Source organism: Ovis canadensis, chromosome X (genome assembly GCF_042477335.2).
Source record: "Ovis canadensis isolate MfBH-ARS-UI-01 breed Bighorn chromosome X, ARS-UI_OviCan_v2, whole genome shotgun sequence".
In the NCBI taxonomy this organism is placed as follows: Eukaryota; Metazoa; Chordata; class Mammalia; order Artiodactyla; family Bovidae; genus Ovis; species Ovis canadensis.
In genome coordinates, this window is record NC_091727.1 from 16,894,334 (window position 1) to 16,917,370 (window position 23,037).

Consider the following 23,037-nt stretch of genomic DNA (forward strand, 5'->3'; position numbering starts at 1 on the left):
TGTCTTCTGAGGCCTCAGCAGGGATAGGTGAGCGCTGTCTGCCATCATTGAGGTGAGGGACTGCTATTTCTGTGACCAAATCAGCCCACATAGCCTGCCTGAGTGGTTGGACTCCTGCGCCCTTGTCATGCCAGTGTGAGGCCCTAAGTCTAGAGAAGTTATAATAGTGTAGTGAGAGGTTGAGTTTTTAATTTGAAATTACGGTTGTATGTATGATTATAAACCCTGTACCCTTATGGCTTTTATAACATGCAAATTAGAATAAAAATATTTGGGTCACATGATGCCAGACACCCAGATGAGAACAGATTTCATCTAAATGACTCTCATGATATATCCAGATAAAACAATGAGTGATATTTAACAGTAGACAGACATTTTTCCTACCTGTGGCTAGACAGTAGGCTTCACATCCTTCAGGCTCATCAAATGTCTGCTAAGTGCCATGTCAAACCACACTGCTGCAATGCAGCTCAGGGACCAGAAAGGAAGGTAAGAGCCTCTGAGGGCTTTCCAGGTCTTTATATAGAACAGTTACACATGCTAGTGATTTGTCATAAAAGCCCCTACTTGACAAAAGTTCCTATTAAGCTCAAATCTGCTTGCTGAAGCATTTGCTTTTAATGAGGCATTTTCTGCATAAAAATGCTAAAAATATTTTTCCCATTCATTATAACATGTTTTGTGGCTCATTAAGTTTTTTTTTTTTTTTTTTGGCGGGGGTGGGGGAGGTAAGGGAGAAGATGTTAAGCGTTTACAGAAATGACATAAAAATATTACCCTTTGTCTTCATCTGCATAATTTCTAATAATGTCTAAATTTCAAAGCAAGAGTATAGGAAAAAGCTTAGACTAATGAATAGCAATGAGGGTACTTCATTTTCCCAATAGACATTAATAAGAGGTCATACTTATATAAAGCAGAAAATCTACCCATCTCAATGGTACTATTTAGTATATCTAAGTAATTTGGGAAAACTTTAACTGTTTCATTTGTTTGATTGAGTTTGGGTCACCATGGTCATTGGAAGATTTTCCATTCAAGTTGAATCCCTCAGACCTGGAGCTGACTCACAATAGAACACGGTTCTGTACATTATGCTTACAAAGGCCATATACTGCTGAAAGAGAAAAAGCTGTTGGTATAGGGATAAGAAATTTGTAGCCAAATCGCTAGACATACATTATCATAAATGGAAACTCTTCTTTCCTTTACAAGACTTTAGTTAAATCATTTTTTCCTTTAAAAAAGCATTCATACTGAAATTCTGATATATAATCATCCATAGTTCTACAAACTATTATACTGTACCTTGGTCATTAAAGACATGGACTGTGAAGCCAACTGCCTGGAATTGAAGACCAGCTCTGATATTTATGAGCTATGTGACCCTGAACAGCCAATCATTCAGTGTCTCAGGGATACTAAGAGCTAGTACCTCATAAGTCTGAAATAAGGATTGAATGTATTAATACATGTAAACAGTACCTGAAGCATAATAAGCACTTAATATGTATTAGACATCATCATCATTATTATAATTAGGCAGTCAAGTCCCTGAGGTTATCAGTGATACAGTGATACGACATGGGTCTAACTAGGTTTAAATCCCAGCTCTGTAAGCTGAAAATTCAAGGGGTATCTCCTAACTAAAGTCCACGTGGAAATTCTCCTTCAGCAAGGGTGGCAAAGGAGGTGATTTCAGGTCCAGAAAGTTTCTCAGGGGAATTCAACTAAACCTTCAAAGTCCAGATAATACCAATGCTCTATAAGTTGTTCCAGCACATTGAAAATGAAGAACTTCACCATTTCTTTTATGAACTTTTGCTGAAGGTTTGATACTTAAACCTGATACAGATGGAAGGGAAGGTGGGAAGCAGGGAGAGTAAAAGGCAGGAAGGACAGACCAATATCAATTCATGATTACTGATGCAAAACTACTAAATTAGGACTTCCCTAGTGACACAGTGGATAAGAATCTGCCTGACAATGCAGGGGACACAGGTTTGATCTCTAGTCTGGGTAGATTCTACATGCCATGGAGCAGCTAAGCCTGTGTGCCACAATTAATAAGCCTGCGTGTCACAACTACTGAAGCCTGTGTGTCCTAGAGCCCATGCTCTGCAACAGGAGAAGCCACCCCAATGAGAAGCCTGTGCACCTCAAGAAAGAGTAGCCCCTGCTTGCCACAACTAGAGAAAGCCCACACGCAGCAATGAAGACCCAGTGCAAAGCTAAAATAAATAAAATACATTTTAAAAAGTAAATTAACTTTGAGCAAACAGAATACAGTATCACATTAAGAAATTAATATACCATGACTAAATGGGATTTATTCCAGGAATGGAAGGTATGTTCAGTATTAGAAAATCTATTAGTATCATATACTGTGTTAATAGATCTAAGGAGGAAAAATCCATGATTACTTCCATAGATGATGGAAAGGCCTTTGATAAAATACAAGACCTATTCTTTATGAAGACTTGAGAAAATAGGAAGTGAGTGGTACTTCATTAACAGGATAAAATATCTCTGCCTTAGTCCTAAAGCCAATATCTTAGGGAAACATCAGAGGCATTTCTACTAAAATCAGGAACAAAGGAAGGATACTCACTATCTGGTACTAATTGGCATTATATTAGAGGGATTAATCCATGCAGTTAGACAAAATAGATCAATTACAGGTATAAGAATTGGTAAAGAAGAAGTAAACCTAGGTCTAGTTGCAGGTGATATGATGCTGTACCAGGAAGATTGTGGAGAATCAATGATAAAACTAATTTAAACAATAAAAGAATTCAGTACACTAGCAGGACATAAACACAAAAATCAATACCCTTCATTTATACAAATGAGAGACAATTAGATGGCCTGGTGCTATAGAAAATTCCATTTACAGCAGTAACAAAGAAGATTACTTAGAAATTAATTTTTCACAAATGTGCAAAACCTATATTGGAAAAACTTGAAAGCATTCCTAAAAGACACAAAATTAGACTTTCTCAAATGGAAGGACATCCCTTGTTCTTGTATAGAATGATTCAGCACCATAAACAAGTCAGTTCTAAGTTAACTTAGAAATTTAACACAATCCTTCAAAAACTTACTCATAAGCTTTCTTTTAAAAGGGGGTTAGATCCATTGATACTGAAGTCCTCATGGAGAAGCAAACATATAAGAACAGCTAGAGAAAATTCTGGCCAAGATAGCAGAGTAGAAAAACCCTGAGCTCACCTTCTCTCACAGCACACAAAAACCACAGCCATCTGCAGAACAACCATCTATGAAAAAGACCAAAACCTACCAGAAAAGATCTTTAACAACTAGAGACATATATATACATACATACATACATACATACATACATACATATATATATATATACATATATACATACATATATATATATATATATATATATATATATATATATATATATATATATATATAAAAGAAGGAACCACAACAAGATGGGTAGGAATGGATTTGTGATATAATTAAATCCCAGACCCCCAAGGTCAGTGACCCACAAACTGGAGAATACTTACATTGCAGAGTTTTTCCCTCAGGGGAGTTCTGAGTCCCACATCAGGCTCCCTAGCCCAGAGGTCCTGCAATGCTCTGGGAAGACAAGCCCCCAGAGCATTTGGCTTTGAAGGCCAGCAGGGTTTAACCACTCTTAAAGGACGCACACACGAAAACCTCATGCACACCAAGATCCAGGGCAAAAGCAGTAATTTCATAGGAGCCAGGGCCAGAGTTGAACACGACTGAAGCGACTTAGCAGCAGCAGCAGCAGGGCCAGAACCATCTGCTGGTCTTGAAGAGCCTCCCCGAGAGGTGGGGGCAGCTGTGGCTCATCCTGGGGACACAGACACTGGCAGCAGCCATATTTAGGAACTTATTCTACCCCATGGAAGTCAGTGCTGGCAGGTGCCATTAGCTCAGAAGCACCAAGCTGTGGCCTTACCCAGTGGCCTGTAGGCACCTGTTTTGGGGCATCTCAGGTCAAACAACTAACTGGATGGGGACACAGCCCCACCCATCAGCACATAGGCTGCCTAAAGACTTCATGAGCTCATGTGTGCTTAGTCACTCAGTCATGTCTGACTCTGCAACCCCATGGACTGTAACCTGCCAGGCTCCTCTGTCCATGGGGATTCTCCAGGCAAGAATACTGGAGTGGGTAGCCTTTTCCTTCTCCAGGAGATCTTCCCAACCTAGGGATTGAACCCAGGTCTCCCACATTGCAAGCGGATTCTTTACTGTCTGAGCTCATATGAACATGAGTTCATAGCCCCCTCTAGACACACCTCTAGGCATGGCCCTGCCCACCAGAGGGCCAAGACCCAGCTCCACCCACCAGTGGGCAGACACCAGATGCCAGAAAACCTAATTAAACCTAAGAGCTTTTGCACAGCAAAGGAAACTCTACATAAGATGAAAAAACAACCCTCAGAATGGCAGAAAATATTTTCAAACAAAGAAACTGACAAAATATGTCTCCAAAATATTATCTAAAATATTATCTCCAAAATATATAAGCAGCTCATGCAGCTCAATATCAAAACAACAAACAACCCAATCAAAAAATGGGTGAAAGAGTTAAATAGCCATTTCTCCAAAGAAGATGTACAGATGGCTAATAAACACATGAAAAGATGCTCAACATTGCTCTTCATTAGAGAAATGCAAATCAAAGCTACAATGAGGTATTACCTCACACTGATCAGAATGGCCATCATCAAAAAATTGTACAAACAATTAATGCTGGAGAGCATGTAGAGAAAAGGGAACCCGCTTTGCACTGTTGGTGGGAATATAAATTGATACAACCACTCTGAAGAGCAGTATGGAGGCGCCTTAGAAAACTAAAAACAAAACTACCATATGACCCAGAATTCCCACTACTGGGCATATACCCTGAGAAAACCATAGTTTGAAAAGACACATGTACCCCAATGTTTGCTGCAACACTGTTTGCAATAGCCAGGACATAGAAGCAACCTAAATGTTCATTGACAGATAAATGCAATGAGATATGGTCCATATATACAATGGAGTATTACCCCTAAAAAGGAACAAACCTAGGTCATTTGTAGAGATGTGGATGAACCTAGAGTCTGTGATGCCGAGTGAGTAAATCAAAAAGAGTAAAACAAATATTGTATGTTAATGCATATATATGGACTCTAGAAAAATGGTACTGATCAACCTATCTGCAGGACAGGAATACAGACAAGAGAGAATGGATTTGTGGACATAAGATGAATTGAGAAGGTAACATATACACCACTGTGTGTAAAAAATAGATAACTAGTGGGAAGCTGCTGTGTAACACAGGGAGCTCAGTTTGGTGCTCGGTGATGACCTAGAGGGTGGGAGGGAGGCTCAAGAGGGAGGAGATATATGTATACATATAGCTCATTCACACTGTTGTACAGCAGAAACTAATATAACACTGTAAAGCAGTTATACTCCAATTGAAATAAATAAATAAAAGACACCACAGAAATAAAAAGGATGAGACTACTAGGGCTTCCCTTGTAGCTCAGTCGGTAAAGAATCTGCCTACAATACAGGAGACCCAGGTTTGATCCCTGGCTTGGGAAGATCCCCTGGAGAAGGAAATGGCACCCCACTCCAGTATTCTTGCCTGGAAAATCCCATGGACAGAGGGGCCTGGTGGGCTACAGTCCATAGGAACACAGGAGTCAGACACAACTTAACAACTAAACCACCAAAAGACTACTACAGACAACTATATGCCAATAAAATGGACAACCTAGAAGACACATGGACAAGCCCTTAGAAAGGTACACTCTCCTAAGACTGAACCAGGAAGGAATAGAAAATATGAACAGACCAATTTCCAATAACGAAATTGAACCAATAATTTTAAAACTCACCCCCCCCCATAAAAAAGTCCAGGGCTAGATGACTTTACAGGTGAATTCACCAAACATTTAGAGAAAAGTTAAGACCTATCCTTCTCAAAATATTCCAAAAAATTGCAGAGGAAGGAATACTTCTCAACTCATTCTATCAGGCCAGTGTCACCACGATACCAGAACCAGACAGAGTTATCACAAAGAAAGAAAATTACAGACCAACATCACTGATGAACATAGATGCAAAAATCCTCAACAAAATGTTAACAACACAAATCCAACAATACGTTAAAAGGCTCATACTCCATGATCAAGTGAGATTTATCCCAGGGATAGAAGGATTTTTCAATATCCACAAATCAATCAATGTGACATACTACATTAACAAATATAAGAATAAAAACCATATGAGCACCCCAACAGATGTGGAAAAATCTTTTGATAAAGCTCAACATCCATTTATGATAAAAAAAAATCCAGAAAGTGGGCATAGTGGTAACATAACTCCACTAAATAAAGGTCATACATGACAAACCCACAACTAACATCATGCCCAATGGTGAAAAGCTGAAAGCATTTCCTGTAAGATAAGGAACAAGGCAAGGATGGCCACTCTTGCCACTTTTATTCAACATCGTTTTGAAGTTCTACCCACAGCAATCAGATGAGAAAAAGGAACAAAAGGAATCCAAATTGGAAAGGAAGAAGTAAAACGCACTTTTTGCAGATGACATGATACTATACATAGAAAATCCTAAAGATGCCACCAGAAAAGTACTAGAGCTCATCAATGAATTTGGTACAAAATTAAAATAAAGAAATATGTTGCACTTGTATACACTAATATAAACTATCAGAAACAGAAATTAAGGAAACAATCCCACTTACCATTGCATCAAAAAGAAAAAAAAAAAAACCTAGTAATAAACCTACCCAAGGAGGTAAAAGACCTGTACTTGGAAAACTTTAAGACGTTAACGAAATAAATTGAAGACAACACAGATAGAAAGTATACCATGTTCTTAGACTGGAAGAATATTATTAAAATGATCATACTACCCAAGGCAATCTACACATTCAGTGCAAGGAGGGGAAAGAGTGAAAGCCACTCAGCCGTGTCCAGCTCCTTGCAACCAACTATATAGTCCATGGAATTCTCCAGGCCAGAATACTGGAGTGGGTAGCCTTTCCTTTCTCCAGGGGATCTTCCCAACCCAGGGATCAAACCCAGGTCTTCTACATTGCAGGCAGATTCTTTACCAGCTAAGCCACAAGCGAAGCCCAAGAATACTGGAGTGGGTAGCCTATCCTTTCTCCAGCGGATCTTCCTGACCCAGGAATCAAACCGGGGTCTCTGGCATTGCAGGTGGATTCTTTACCAACTGAGTTATCAAAACACCAGTGGCATTTTTTTTTTTCAAAAAATGAGAACAAATAATTTTAAAATTTGTATGGAAACACAAAAGACCCTGAATAGTTGAAACAGTCTTGAGAAAGAAAAACAGAGCTGGAGGAATCATGCTCCCAGTCTTCAGCCTATACTACAAGGCTATAGTCATCAAAAAAAAAAAAAATATGGTACTGGTGCCAAGTACTGGCACATAGATCAACAAAACAGAATAGAGAGCCCAGAAATAAACCCATACACTTAAAATCAGTAATCTACAACAAAGGAGGCAAGAATATACAATGGAGAAAAGGTAGTCTCTTTAATAAGTGGTGCTGAGAAACCTAGACAGCTACATGTAAAAGAATTCTCTAACACCATATACAAAATAGGTTCAAAATGGATTCAAGATCTAAATGTAAGACCATATACTATAAAACTCCTAGAGGAAAACATAGACAGAACATTCTCTTTGACATAAATCACAGCAATATATTTTTTGATCCACCTCCTAAAGCAAAGGAAACATAAGCAAAAATAAACAAATGGGACCTAATTAAACTTAAAAGCTTTTACACAGCAAAGGAAACCATCAACAAAATGAAAAGATAACCTACTGAATGAGAGAAGATATTTGCAAATGATATGGCCAATGAAAGGATCATATCTAAGAAATGTAAATGGCTCATACAGTATGGTAGAAACCAACACAATATTGTAAAGCAATTATCCTCCAGTTAAAAATAAACAGCTCATACAACTCAACATCAAAAAACCGAACAACCTGATTAACAAATGGGCAGAAGACTTGAATAGACATTTTTCCAAAAGGAAATGCAGATGGCCAACAGGCACATGAAAAGATGCTCAACATCACTAATTATTAGAGAAATGGAAATGAAAACTACAATGAGGATCACCTCACACACATCAGAATGCCATAATCAAAAATATTATTTATTATAAATAATAAATGCAAGGCAGGGTCTGGAGAAAAAGGAACCCTCGAATACTTGGTGGGAATGTAAATTGGTGTCGCCACTGTGGAAAACAGTATGGTGATTTCTCTAAAAACTAAAAGTAGAACTACCATGCTGCTGCTAAGTCGCTTCACTCATGTCTGACTCTGTGCTACCCCATAGACAGAAGCACACCAGGCTCCCCCGTCCCTGGGATTCTCCAGGCAAGAACACTGGAGTGGGTTGCCATTTCCTTCTCCAATGCATGAAAGTGAAAAGTGAAAGTGAAGTCGCTCAGTTGTATCCAACTCTTAGCAACCCCATGGACTGCAGCCTACCAGGCTTCACTGTCCATGGGATTTTCCAGGCAAGAGTACTGGAGTGAGGTGCCATCGCCTTCTCCAAACTACCATATGACCCAGCAGTTCCACTCCTGGGCATATATCTGGAAAAAACAACCCCAAAACACTAATTCAGAAATGTATACACACCCCAGTGTTCATAGCAGCATTATTTACAATTGCCAAGATATGGAAGCAAGCTTAATGTCATCAACAGATGAATAGATAAAGAAGATATGGTGCATGTGGGTGTATAATGGAATAGTACTCAGCCATAAAAATAAAATTTTGCCATTTCCAGCAACATGGATGGATTTGGAAGGAAATGGCAACCGACTCCAGTATTCTTGCCTGGAGAATCCCATGGATGGAGGAGCCTGGTGGGCTACAGTCCATGGGGTCGCAAAGAGTCGGACATGACTGAGCAACTTCACTCACTCACTCATGCTAAATTAAATAAATCAGACAGAGAAAGACAAATACTGTATGATAATCACCTATACGTGGAAACTAAAAAGCAACAAACTAGCGAATAAAACAAAAAAAAAGCAGCAGAAGCAGAGATAGAGAGATCAAACCAGTGGTTACCATAAGGAGAGGGAAGAGGGGAGGGGTAACATAGGTTATTATGGGGTTATATGAAATTGTGCATGTGAAACTTCTGAAAATTGCAAAGCACTATAGAATTTAAAGACTCATTCAATGATCCAAAGAGATGATAGGGGGTGGGAGGTGGGAGGGGGGGTTCATGTTTGGGAACTCATGTACACCCATGGTGGATTCATATCAATGTATGGCAAAACCAATACAGTATTTTAAAGTAAAAAAGTAAAAATAAAAATTAAAAAAAATAGTCTATTAAAAAAAGTAATAGCCAGTAAAACCCTGAAGAAAAGACACCTATAAGGGGGGACTAGCCCTAACAGATATTAAAATATCTTTAAAGCCTAAATACACTGAATTACAACACTGTGATACTGGCACAAATATACCAGTGGAATAGAATACAAATTCCAGAGATGGACCCAAGTATATATGAAAATATCTGATAGAGGTAATATCGCTAAACATTGAGGCAAAAAGATAGAGAGTTGTAATTTTTTTTAATGATGCTTGAACAACTGGGTAGCCGCTTGTTGAAGAAAAAAATTGTTATCAGAATTTCTCAAGCTCGACACTACTGACATTTTGAGCCAGATCATTTTTTGCTGTGGGAGTTAGTCTATGCACTGTAGGATGTTTAGAAGCATCCTTGGCCTCTATACACTAGATGTCAGGAGCACTCCTTCCCCTAGTTTTGACAACCTGAAATGTCTTCAGACACTGTTACTTCGCCCCTGGTTGAGAACCATTTAATTAGAGTTATACTTCACACCTTATACAAGATTGAACTCCAAAGGGATCAGAGACCTGGACATAAAAAAATGCAACCATACAAGTACTGTTACAGAGTAGGAGTGAATTATTCTTTGCCCTTGGTCTAGGAAGTAGCTCTGTAACTCTGATAAAAGAGGCAATAAAAGAGAATACTGATAAATTTGAACATTAACTTTTTTGCATGCTGAGACATGATAAACAAAGTCAAACGATAACCAAAAACTGGGAGAATATATGTGCAACATATACCATAGGGAAAAAGAACTGATATCACTAATAGATAAATACTCTTAAAAATGAAGGAGAAGGAAAGCAGCAAAAATCTGGTAGAAATGTGGGGGAAAAGCCTTGAACAGACAATCCAGAAGAAAACATAAAAACGTTTATTAAACTTAGGGAAAATTGTTCAAACTCATAATTAGAGAAATACAAACAATATAGATACCATTTATCACTTATTAGATTAGGAAAAATTAAAGAATACAACAACATACTCTATTCCATTGGTGCGATTGGGGAGAAAACAGGTACTCACAAATATTGTTGGTGGAAATGCAAACTTTTTGGACAGCCTATCTGGAAGGGAATTTGGCGATCTCTAACACAACTACATATGCACTCACTTTCTGCCCTAGAAATCTTACTACACCTTCACCTCCAGTAATACAAAAAGATTATTCATTGCAGTGTTGTTTACAGTTATGAGATACCGGAAACAACCAAGGTGCCTATAAACAGATGGATATATTTAAGAGGTATTTACTCATTAATGATATTAGCCCTTGCTCTTGGTTCTGTACATGTAGTGATGGAATACACTGCAGGACATCCACATAATGAAGTACTATGCAGCTGTAAAAAATATTTTATGAGCTAATAAGGAGTGCTTTCTAGGACATATGCTTAAGGGACAAAGGCAAAGCCCAAAAGAGTGTCTACAGTATGCTACCCTTCATGTTACAAAGAAGGATATATAAGAAAATATGAAGGTATCCACTTATTTGTGTAAAAGAAATAGTCAATTCGGCTATAGTACCACATAGCCATCCTTATGAATCTTCACATTATGCAGAACTGCACAATCAAAATCAAAAGGTTTATGGAGAAAACAGAGCACAACACTCAAAACATTTCTGTCACACACAAAGATAGGACCCTAATAAAAGTAGCACAGGTTTACATGCACAAAATGGTTAAGAAATGCATAATACAATACATACGGCACTTTCCCTAGAAAAGGCCCTAATGTGTGCTTGTGGAGTGGACGTCAGGAGAAGGGGGAGACGCAGGGGTGCCTGACATCAGAAGGCAGGCTGCAGAACCGGATGGTGATGGGCATGGCTGCTAAGACAAAGGGGGAACCAAGGGGGCTCAGAGATGATTGAGGTGTGTGCATTTTGTCTTTTTCCACAGTTCAGGTCAGCTGGGTCAGTTCCTGCGTTCACCTAGAGCTTCTCATGCACGAGATCATGCATAAACAAACACAAAATTCATGCTAAGCTCAGATTGTTCTCTAAGATAGCAGTCATACTGGGACAAACTTGCTTTTTCAAAACAAGAGTTACGGCAAAACTGACTATACAGGAGAGAGAAACCAGAAATGAATGAAACGAGTTTACCAACAGGGCGTGGGTAGGAATGGAGTAGAAAGCATGGGGGATGGGAAGGAGGTAGCAGGGTCAAGGGAGCATGCCTTTGAATATATTTTGGGGAGCTCTAACTCTTAGAACCCAAGTAATCTTTCACATGCATGCATGCATGCTAAGTCGCTTCAGTTGTGTCTGACACTTTGTGCTCTTATGGACCATAGCTTGCCAGGCTCCTCTGTCCATGGAGTTCTCCAGGCAAGAATACTGGAGTGGGTTGCCACACCCTTCTCCAGGGGATCTTCCCAACCCAGGGGTTGAACCCATGTCTCTTATGTCTCCTCCACTGGCAGGCGGGTTCTTTACCACTAGTGCCACCTGGAAAGCCCCAGTGTATCACATACCCAACCTGATAAATAAATAATTAACAGCCCGAATGTAAAGAGAAACCAAAATGGAAAACAGGCAATAACAAATAAACCTAACTATATTACAAATGAGTAGCATAACCACACTGAAGGAGATGGGTAAGAAAATAACTAACCTAAGTAACTTTGGAAAAACCTATGTTTATCTTGTTGTTTTGTCTTAATCACAAATATTTACTGATGGACTGATGAATATAATTTTAAATAGAAGAATAAGGCACGGCCAAGGATTTAAACAGTATGCTATTACTGCTGAAAGAGGGCAAAGCCATAAACTTAGGAACTTTAAAAATTCAAGTCAAAGAGCCTCTGAGATGCTGAGTAGATGCTTATCAGATAGTTCTCCCCTTGTAAACAATTCCTGTGTTATATCACTTCATCAGAAAGCCAGGATGATACATCAGACAGAATTCCTCATTTGTTTGTACTTGAGTGATCTCACCCAGCCACTCCTCTGTCCCCCATTCCTTTCCTTTCCCTTTGCAGTGGTGTTCTTTGGCCATTCCTTTTCTAAAGAATTGCTTCTTCCCAAGCAGGGAAGCACACAATGAGTCAGAGAAAATCCACCAGTTCAGTTCAGTTCAGTCTCTCAGTCGTGTCTGATTCTTTGTGACCCCATGGACTGCAGCACACTAGGCCTCCCTGCCCATCACCAACTCCCGGAGCTTGCTCAAACTCATGTCCATTGAGTCAGTGATGCCATCCAACCATCTCATCCTCTGTCGTCCTCTTCTCCTCCCATCTTCAATCTCCCAGCATCAGGGTCTTTTCCAGTGAGTCAGTTCTTCGCATCAGGTGGCCAAAGTATTGGAGTTTCAGCTCCATCAGTCCTTCCAATGAATATTCAGGACTGATTTCCTTTAGGATGGACTGGTTGGATCTCCTTGCAGTCCAAGGGACTCTCAAGAGTCTTCTCCAACACCACAGTTCTAAAGCAACAATTCTTCAGTGCTCAGCCTTCCTTATAGTCCAACTCTCACATCCATACATGACTACTGGAAAAGCTAAAGCTTTGACTAGACAGACCTTTTTTTTGGCAAAGAAATGTCTCTGCTTTTTAATATGCTGTCTCGGTTGGTCATAACTTTTCTTCCAAGGAGCAAGTGTCTTTTAGTTAATTTCATAGCTGCAGTCACCATCTGCAGTGATTTTGGAGCCCAAGAAAATAAAGTCTCATACTGTTTCCATTGTTTCCCCATCTATTTGCCATGAAGCAATGGGACCAGATGCCATGATCTTAGTTTTCTGAATGTTAAGTTTTAAGCCAGTGTTTTCACTCTCCTCTTTCACCTTCATCAAGAGGTTTTTTAGTTCTTTGCTTTCTGCCATAAAGGTGGTATCATCTGCATATCTGAGGTTATTGATATTTCTCCCGGCAATCTTGATTCCAGCTTGTGCTTCTTCCAGCCTGGCATTTCACATGATCTACTCTGCATAGAAGTTAAATAAGCAGGGTGACAATATACAGCCTTGATGTACTCCTTTCCCAATTTGGAACCAGTCCATTGTTTCATGGCCAGATCTAACTATTGCTTCTTGACCTGCATACAGATTTCTCAAGAGGCAGGTAAGGTGGTCTGGTATTCCCATCTATCTCAGAATTTTCCACAGTTTGTGGTGATCCACACAGTCAAAGGCTTTGGCATAGTCAATAAAGCAGATGTTTTTTTCTGGAACTTTCTTGCTTTTTCAATGATCCAACGAATGTTGGCAATTTGATCTCTGGTTCCTCTGCCTTTTCCAAATCCAGCCTGAACATCTGGAATTTCATGGTTCATGTACTGTTGAAGCCTGGCTTGGAGGATTTTGAGCATTATTTTGCTAGCGTGTGAGATGAGTACAATTGTGCCGTAGTTTGAACATTCTTTGGCATTAGCTTTCTTTGGGACTGGAATAAAAAGCTGACCTTTTCCAGTCCTGGGGCCACTGCTGAGTTTCCCAAATTTGCTGGCATATTGAGTGCAGCACTTTCACAGCATCATCTTTCAGGATTTGAAATAGCTCAACTGGAATTCCATCACGTCCACTAGCTTTGTTCATAGTGATGCTTCTTAAGGCCCACTTGACTTCACATTCCAGGATGTCTGGCTCTAGGTGAGTGATCACACCATCGTGGTTATCTGGGTCATGAAGACCTTTTGTGTATAGTTCTTCTGGGTATTCTTGCCACCTCTTCTTAATCTCTTCTGCTTCTGTTAGGTCCATACCATTTCTGTCCTTTATCAAGCCCATCTTTTCATGAAATGTTCCCTTGGTATCTCTAATTTTCTTGAAGAGATCTCTAGTCTTTTCCATTCTATTGTTTTCCTCTGTTTCTTTGCACTGATCACTGAGGAAGGCTTTCCTTATCTCTCCTTGCTATTCTTTGGAACTCTGCATTCAGATGCTTATATCTTTCCTTTTCTCCTTTGCCTTTAGCTTCTCTTCTTTTCTCAGCTATTTGTAAGGCCTCCTCAGCCAACTATTTTGCCTTTTTGTATTTCTTTTTCTTGGGGATGGTCTTGATCCCTGCCTCCTGTACAATGTGATGAACCTCCGTCCATACTTCTTCAGGCAATTTGTCTATCAGATCTAAACCCTTGAATCTGTTACTTCTACCATATAATCATAAGGGATTTGATTTAGGTCATCCCTGAATGGTCTCATGGTTTTCCATAGTTTCTTCAATTTAAGTCTGAATTTGATGATAAGGAGAAAATCCACCACAGGCAGATATATGAACGAACAGATTTAGGTGTTAGGATGGCAACAGCCTTTTGGGGTGAGGTTTAAACTAAGCTGAATTTGGCAAAGAATCTGCTCTGACTCCTGGCTTGCTGAAAGGTCTGCAGTGCTACCTCGGCTTGTGCCACCACTGCCAGACTCCTTGATTCTAAGCAATTACCAGTGGAGGCAGGAAGCCAACGTAACCAGACAGCTAATGTGACAATACAGTCAGTGCTCTGGACCTCTACTGGGAGCTGACTATGGCTTCTGACGTAATTATTTGCCAAGTGAAAAAACCTTGAGGATACTAAGGACAATCTTGAAATCCCTTGGACAGGATGAATTAGGCCTCTCCATAACTCTTTCCACTTGGAAACATGCAGTGAAAAACATTTCAGGGTGTGCAGTACCAACTTGTATAAAGCATGCTGCAGAGGTGGGGACACAAGAGGCTCTCTTGTTTGGAGAGTCCCAGGCAGACTGTCAGGGTGGCTCCTCCGCTTGTGACAGTGCCCCAAAGCTGAGCAGACCAGCAGGCATGTGGTTATTTTCTGAAGAAACAACACTGTACTAATGGGTACCCACAGAGTAGCCACCCTTCGTGTGCAGAATCAGAGGCCAGAGGTCAAGCACCCATGGCAAGCTACCTGGAAGACTTGGCTTGATATCTCTCAAGAAGAACATCTCCCTTCAGCAGCCCTTTGATGACAGAGCAGAGTGCAAGGAACAAAACAGATGGTCACATTCTTCTGAGACAAGTGTTGGTTCCCAGAATGCTCCTGGGGAGACAGTGTCCCAGAGCCTCGTTTATGAGCAAAGGTAAATAAAAGCTGCCAGGCCACAGAAGCATCCTGTCAAGTTAGACATATATTTAAGAGAGGAGATTTGGAGGCATGACAAAGGGCATGCAGACTGAAAGATCAAGGCAATGGATGACTGGGTGACAGAGAAACAGGAAGCAAAGGCCACGTGGAAAGGGCCGAAGTCGTGTGCTGAGGGACAATGGGGTAGCTACAGTCTGTATCAATAACAGAGGTTGCCTGGCTGCTTCTTGGCTTGAGTCGCTCTCTCAGTTTCTCAGACTGGATGGATATTGTAGCATTCAGCAGCATAACTGGGGGAGGGGAGTGATATTTATAAATGGGGAACTGGTGAATGGATACTGAACAGAAATGAACTGGTGTGCCGTTCTGTAATGCACTGTGTACACCAAAGGCAGGTTGCCACACAAAAGCTGTAGTATCTTGGATAGATAATAGGGGAGAGGGAGGGCTGTGAGACAGGAGGACTCTCATGTCCAGTTCTTAGATACTAGAGAGCAGGGAATGGTCTGGTCTTGGCCTTTTAGTCAAGAAATTGGATGCTCACTTTCTGCTTGCTGGTTCACCTTCTCCAAAGCTTCAACAAATTCTTCAAAAGATATGGCACCATCCCTCTCTAGATCAGCGTCCTGAATGGTCCTGTCTGTGATGCCACCCAGCTGCTCATCCGAGACATTCACTCCACCAACCATGCAAAGAACCTGGAATAGCTCATTGTGGAAGATTTTGTCATTTTTATCCAAATCATAGAGTCGAAAAGCAAAGTACAGTTTGTTGCTTCGGCTGTTAAGTGATTCTGGTCCATTCTTTGCACTTTGCACTATCTTCAGTGGGTCAGAAGTGAGCCAAAGATTTTATGAAGCCATGGAGGCTGGCCTGATCTTTTCCCTCTGGAAAGAAGCCACTGATGAGCCAGTCCCCAAGTGGCTTGATGACAAGACCTGGAATCCACTGGAAATCTTCCCAGCTGAGGGTCCCATTCTCACTTTTGTCCAGGCTGGTGAACTGGCTGCAGAGGTAGATGATTTCATTGTGGGAGAAGCAGGTCTCCGTCTTGATCCTCATCAAGCTCTTCCCTCCACAGTGACGTGGAAGCCCGAGACCCCATTCGCACATGACAGCTCCTCAGGGAGCCCCCGCACCTGAAGAAAGAGTATAGACTAATGACAAAGGAATTGTACACAAATATTATACTTTAGTTGGTAAATTTTTTCTTTACAAGAGAACAAGTTAGAAATTCTGAAACTACTTTTTGTGTATACTAGGATTGAACAAATACTTTGTGGATAATTAGAGTTTGTCACCTTTGGAGAAAGGAGTTCCAAATAAGGAAAGAGGGACATCAAGAATCAATCCCTTGGTGTTAGATTAGAATCTAAAGTACTACTATAAATTCATACATGTATTTTCACACACATACACACACATATATATGCAGGTAGTTAGGCACAAAATAGGTGCACATATGCATTTATGAGTATTCAAACGCACTTCCTAGCTCTGTCATCTGAGAGTGCCTTAGAAGCAGTGACACTCTGGTAACATTTAAGCATATCTAGTGCCTAGAACTTGCTTCTAAATACCACTCTGTAATAAAAGAAACCAGGATTCCTTTCCAGGACTGGGCTGGGGAAAATAGAATACAAGCCTGGAATATCTTGAGAGGCCAGAAAGCAAGAAAGTACTAAAATAATAATAATAATGATGCCATGTGAAAAGGGCACAGGAACCAACTTGAAGGAGCTCCCAATGGCCAAATCTGGGACAGTAAAATAATGATAGTAATAGATTATAAGACACAACATAAAAGAAATATCCAGGAGTCTATACTGACATAAGTAAACTGGGATAAGTAAATAAATACACTGGGGTGAGTAGCTATTCCTTACAGAAGACTTCTAACTAATAAATGTAGAAATAGTGATGGAAGCTGTTTTAAATCACCATTTAGCCAAATGTGACAGCAAAATTTTTTACAGGCAATATGTATGGATGTGAGAGTTGGACTATAAAGAAAGCTGAGCACCGAAGAATTGATGCTTTTGAACTGTGGTGTTGGAAAAGACTCTTGAGAGTCCCTTGGATGGCAAGGAGATCCAACCAGTCCATCCTAAAGGAGATAAGTCTTGGGTGTTCATTGGAAGGACTGATGTTAAGGCTGAAACTCCAATACTTTGGCCACCTGATGTGAAAAGCTGACTCATTGGAAAAGACCCTGACGCTGAGAAAGATTGAGGGCAGGAGGAGAAGGGGACAACAGAGGATGAGGTGGTTGGATGGCATCACTGACTCTATGGACGTGGGTTTGGGTGAACTCCAGGAGTTGGTGATGGACAGGGAGGCCTGGCGTGCTGCGGTTCATGGGGTCACAAAGAGTCGGACACGACTGAGTGACTGAACTGAACTGAATCACTGGATGCTAAAATAGTTGGGTTATTGTGCTGAGAAACAGGATACTTGCATAGTTTCAAAGTTTCTCCCCACAAGATACTTGTTGATTACAAAGAGAAAATAGTAACTTGAGCTGCAGATATCTGGCAGAGACAATCTTAACCCAGGGATCAAAGTTAACATCAGCAGTAAAAAGGCATGCCTCTGCATGAACCCCCTGACAGGAAGCACTGAGATAACACTTCTGTGGGGTTCTTGCCAAAAATTAGTAACTTCAGTCTAATCACAAGACAGTGTCCAACTTGAAGGACATTCTAGAAAATAACTGGCCAGTACTCTTCACAAGTATTAAGGTCACGGAAGGCAAAGACTGAGGGACTATCACAAACTGAAGGAGACTAAGGAGATTTGACAACTAAACCCAGTGCGAGATTCTGGATTGAATCCTGGACCAGAGAAATGACATTATTGGGAAAACTGATAGAATCCAAACAAGGTTAGTGTATTAGTTAATAGTATTTATCAGTGTTAATTTCCTGGTTTCAATAAGTATACTATGGTTATGTGAGATGTTGACTTTAGGAAAACCTAGATAAGGATTATATGTACTCTATTTCTTGATGACTTTCCTGTTAAGTTTAAAATTATTTAAAAATATAAAGTTAAAAATAAATGTATACTCTTAGCCATAGATATTTCACAGTTGAGACCTACACCCCAATGCCTATGATACATATATGGCTTCAGGAAAAGGTAAGTTCAACCAGGAAATGTTTAGCACACAGTTTATTTACTTTAAATAGCAAAATGTAGATGGCCACAAAAATCTACTCTCAGATGATGAGAAGTTGCCATGGTATATGACACTTTGGCCCTTAATGTACCATCATGGCATAGATTACCATTTCACAGTGTGGAGTCAGTTTGTCAGAGCAGTTCACTCTGATCCCTTGCTGAATGCTTATCTGTTCTTATCAGTCAAGACCCCTGGTCCAGGCTCAGATCTGCACATACTTGGAATGTTCACATGTTCTTCCCCTGCACAAACCTAAGGCAGGCATTCCCAAAAGGTTACAACACTCTTTCCCACATAGTCTCTGCCGCCCCAGCTGATCAGAGTCAGCACTTGAGCTGAACAGTCTATTGCTGCATTTGGCCTGCAGTCAGGTCTCCAGGACTCTTGGACTCTAAGTTCCTGCTTAGATTCTGCTGTCTAGATAGACAGGCATGGAAGTCACTCTTCTGCAAATGTGGGAAGAGGCTCCAGCAATCTCACCAAGTGTCCCTCTTCAAGCCTCCCCAGCGATGCAGGGCATGATGTCAAATGGGCTCTGTGCTATGGGATGGAGATGCTTGCTATGAGATGGTAGAGGTTGATCAGGTTCCAGAGAAACAATGAGACCTAAATCCTTATCATCAGGGTTGACAGTTAACTTATTCCAATCATGTTCACAGTAATATTCTTTGTCAGACTTGACACAATGAACCAGGAAAGAACATCAGAGATTCTTTGTCATTTCATAGCCTGATAGTAGTTTCCTTACTTACCACACTGTGGCATCCAGGGATATTAAAAATAAGAATCTGTCAAATCCTACTTTTCTTCTTATTAAGGGGGTGCATTTGAAAGACAGGGGGCATTCCAGTAGGCTTATTCAGAAGTAAATGGGTACTGGCACAAAGACAGACATATAGATCAATGGAACAAAATAGAAAGCCCAGAGATAAATCCACACACATATGGACACCTTATCTTTGACAAAGGAGGCAAGAATATACAATGGAGTAAAGACAATCTCTTTAACAAGTGGTGCTGGGAAAACTGGTCAACCACTTGTAAAAGAATGAAACTAGATCACTTTCTAACACCGTACACAAAAATAAACTCAAAATGGATTAAAGATCTAAATGTAAGATCAGAAACTATAAAACTCCTAGAGGAGAATATAGGCAAAACACTCTCAGAAATAAATCACAGCAGGATCCTCTATGATCCACCTCCCAGAATTCTGGAAATAAAAGCAAAAATAAACAAATGGGATCTAATTAAAATTAAAAGCTTCTGCACAACAAAGGAAAATATAAGCAAGGTGAAAAGACAGCCTTCGGAATGGGAGAAAATAATAGCAAATGAAGCAACTGACAAACAACTAATCTCAAAAATATACAACCAACTTATGCAGCTCAACTCCAGAAAAATAAACGACCCAATCAAAAAATGGGCCAAAGAACTAAATAGACATTTCTCCAAAGAAGACATACGGATGGCTAACAAACACATGAAAAGATGCTCAACATCACTCATTATTAGAGAAATGCAAATCAAAACCACAATGAGGTACCACTTCACACCAGTCAGAATGGCTGCGATCCAAAAATCTGCAAGCAATAAATGCTGGAGAGGGTGTGGAGAAAAGGGAACCCTCCTACACTGTTGGTGGGAATGCAAACTAGTACAGCCACTATGGAGAACAGTGTGGAGATTCCTTAAAAAATTGCAAATAGAACTCCCTTATGACCCAGCAATCCCACTTCTGGGCATACACACCGAGGAAACCAGAATTGAAAGAGACACATGTACCCCAGTGTTCATCGCAGCACTGTTTATAATAGCCAGGACATGGAAACAACCTAGATGTCCATCAGCAGATGAATGGATAAGAAAGCTGTGGTACATATACACAATGGAGTATTACTCAGCCGTTAAAAAGAATTCATTTGAATCAGTTCTGATGAGATGGATGAAACTGGAGCCAATTATACAGAGTGAAGTAAGCCAGAAAGAAAAACACCAATACAGTATACTAACACATATATATGGAATTTAGGAAGATGGCAATGACGACCCTGTATGCAAGTCAGGAAAAAAGACACAGATGGGTATAACGGACTTTTGGTCTCAGAGGGAGAGGGAGAGGGTGGGATGATTTGGGAGAATGGGAATTCTAACATGTATACTATCATGTAAGAATTGAATCGCCAGTCCATGTCTGACGTAGGGTGCAGCATGCTTGGGGCTGGTACATGGGGATGACCCAGAGAGATGTTGTGGGGAGGGAGGTGGGAGGGGGGGTCATGTTTGGGAATGCATGTAAGAATTAAAGATTTTAAAATTTAAAAAAAAAATAAAATAAAAAATAAAAAATAAAATTAAAAAAAAAAAAAAAAAAAGAAGTAAATGGAGGACATCATTCAAATTCTGACCCACGCCCATTTGGTCATAGTCCAAAGCTATAAATAATGACTGTATTTATTCTTCCTTTTTTTACCAAGAAGAAAAAAATCAGCCTTATCAGAAGGCAGCTTTTGAGAAAAACTCATCTAGCTCACAGAAGAATTAGAAGGCTGAGAATGGAGTTTTGAGTCATGAGAGATTAAAGACCAGAGTTGGCAGGAGGGGTGTTTTCAATACTATTTACCTGCCCTGGTGATAAAGAGGTACACGCTGCTTCACCCTCTCCCCCATCCCCAGCTCTGTCTTCTCTTATCTAGTCTCTCCCTTTCTTCCCTTTCTTCATGCATTCACATTGGGGATTTCAGTATTCTACTGGTTTTTAAGAGTTGGGACTAAGAAATGCTACCATGCCTTTCCTTTTCTATAAAAGAATCACACATACCACAGTGTCCTAGACAAGTCTTGTTTTGTTTTTACAAAATATCTTCATAGTTTTGCAAGCTTTCTCAGAAGTATTCTGTTGTTTTATGACCTGTCTCAAAAAGGTACTGTCTGTAGAAGTCAAGTCTGTCTTGGCTCAGCTTAGGTATTTCCCTTTATCTCATCTAGTTTGCTCCTTTAAACCAGTTAAGAAAAATTTCTAAGTTTGGTATGAGAACCTTTGACATACAAATTCTTTCCTAAACCTAAGCATTCTATTCCTCCATTCTGCCTAAAGAAATACTTTCAAATCCTTAATCCAGCTACTCTCCAGCCTCTGTACAACCTGGTCCTAACCTACCTTTCCAGATGGATTTCCCACAGATCCTTCATGCAGACCCTAGACCTCAGCCATACGAAACTCCATGTGCTTCTCTAGAAAATATCCTGCACTCTCAAAGCAATATTGCCGCTTGGAATGCCCTCTCCCCTAAATGTAGCCTCTTATTTATTCCTTCAATTTGAAGTAAGTACTAGGAGGATACAAAAATGAATGAGACATAATCTCTGCCATCGAGAGTCCATGACTACTAGAGGAAATTATATGGTATTGAATGTCAGGTGTTAATACCTAACTGGTGTGGGGTGTTAGAATGGAGTCAATTGTTAGGATTAAACTACACAGTAAAGGAGCATTTGAGAAGACATTGAAGGATGGGGTGGAATTTTGAAAAGGATTACAGGCTGAGGAAACCACAAGGGCGAGCACAAGGAGGCAGGAGAAAATGGAGTGCATATACATGAATTTTGAAAGTTTGGTTTGGCTGCAGTGCTTCAACAGACCAGATCCAGAAGGATCTTGTGTGTCGGATGTATCCCATAGGCAAGGGAAATTATTGAAGGGCTCTGGGCATAGAAATAACATGATCACAAAGAGCAGTGCTTTATGAAGATACGAGGCTATGTATGTACAGGATTAATTTCCTCCATTTCTAGAGCTTCCTTCATAGTATCCCAGGGAGAGAAAAGCCTGGCTTGAGCTTCAGATCTAAGACTGGAGGAGTGGTGATGCCTCTCACACTCTCCTCTTCACTCACCCGTTTGGTCTTCACAGCAAGTAGACAGATCTGGGAAACTGGCTGTAAGTAGTTTGTGACTTTGTAGCTGCTATTCCAATATGGTATTTTTCTTGGAGCATGTTCGCACAGCACCTAGCATGTGGAGTGACCCCAGCAAATACTTTTTTCTCTCTATACTCATTTTCAAGGGCCATCAGCAGCAGTTAGCTTTTGACACCATGTCGGCTCCCCTGCTCTCTGCCACAAACTACAGAGGGCATTGAAATCTTGACATCCCGGGGAACATCCCACTTCTTCATATTTTCCACTTTTGACTGAGCAACTGGAAGTAGCAAGCACTTCAGAGGCCTCAGACATCAGCAAGCCAGGAGCCAATGCTAGGTACCTTATCAGTCAAGGTCCAGTCAGGAAAACAGCACACAGTTATTTTAAAAGAGAGAAGGTATTATAAGACTGGCACGGCAAATGGGAAACTG

General features: G+C 40.3%; 1 protein-coding gene and 1 pseudogene across 3 annotated transcripts in view; one reads left to right on the top strand and one right to left on the bottom strand.

Annotated features, from left to right (window-relative positions):
• Positions 1–23,037, top strand: part of NHS (NHS actin remodeling regulator) — a 344,297-nt gene that overhangs the window by 297,437 nt on the left and 23,823 nt on the right. The gene's annotated exons all lie outside the window — the stretch shown is intronic.
• On the bottom strand, positions 16,024–16,604 carry LOC138930066 (calcineurin B homologous protein 1 pseudogene; annotated as a pseudogene).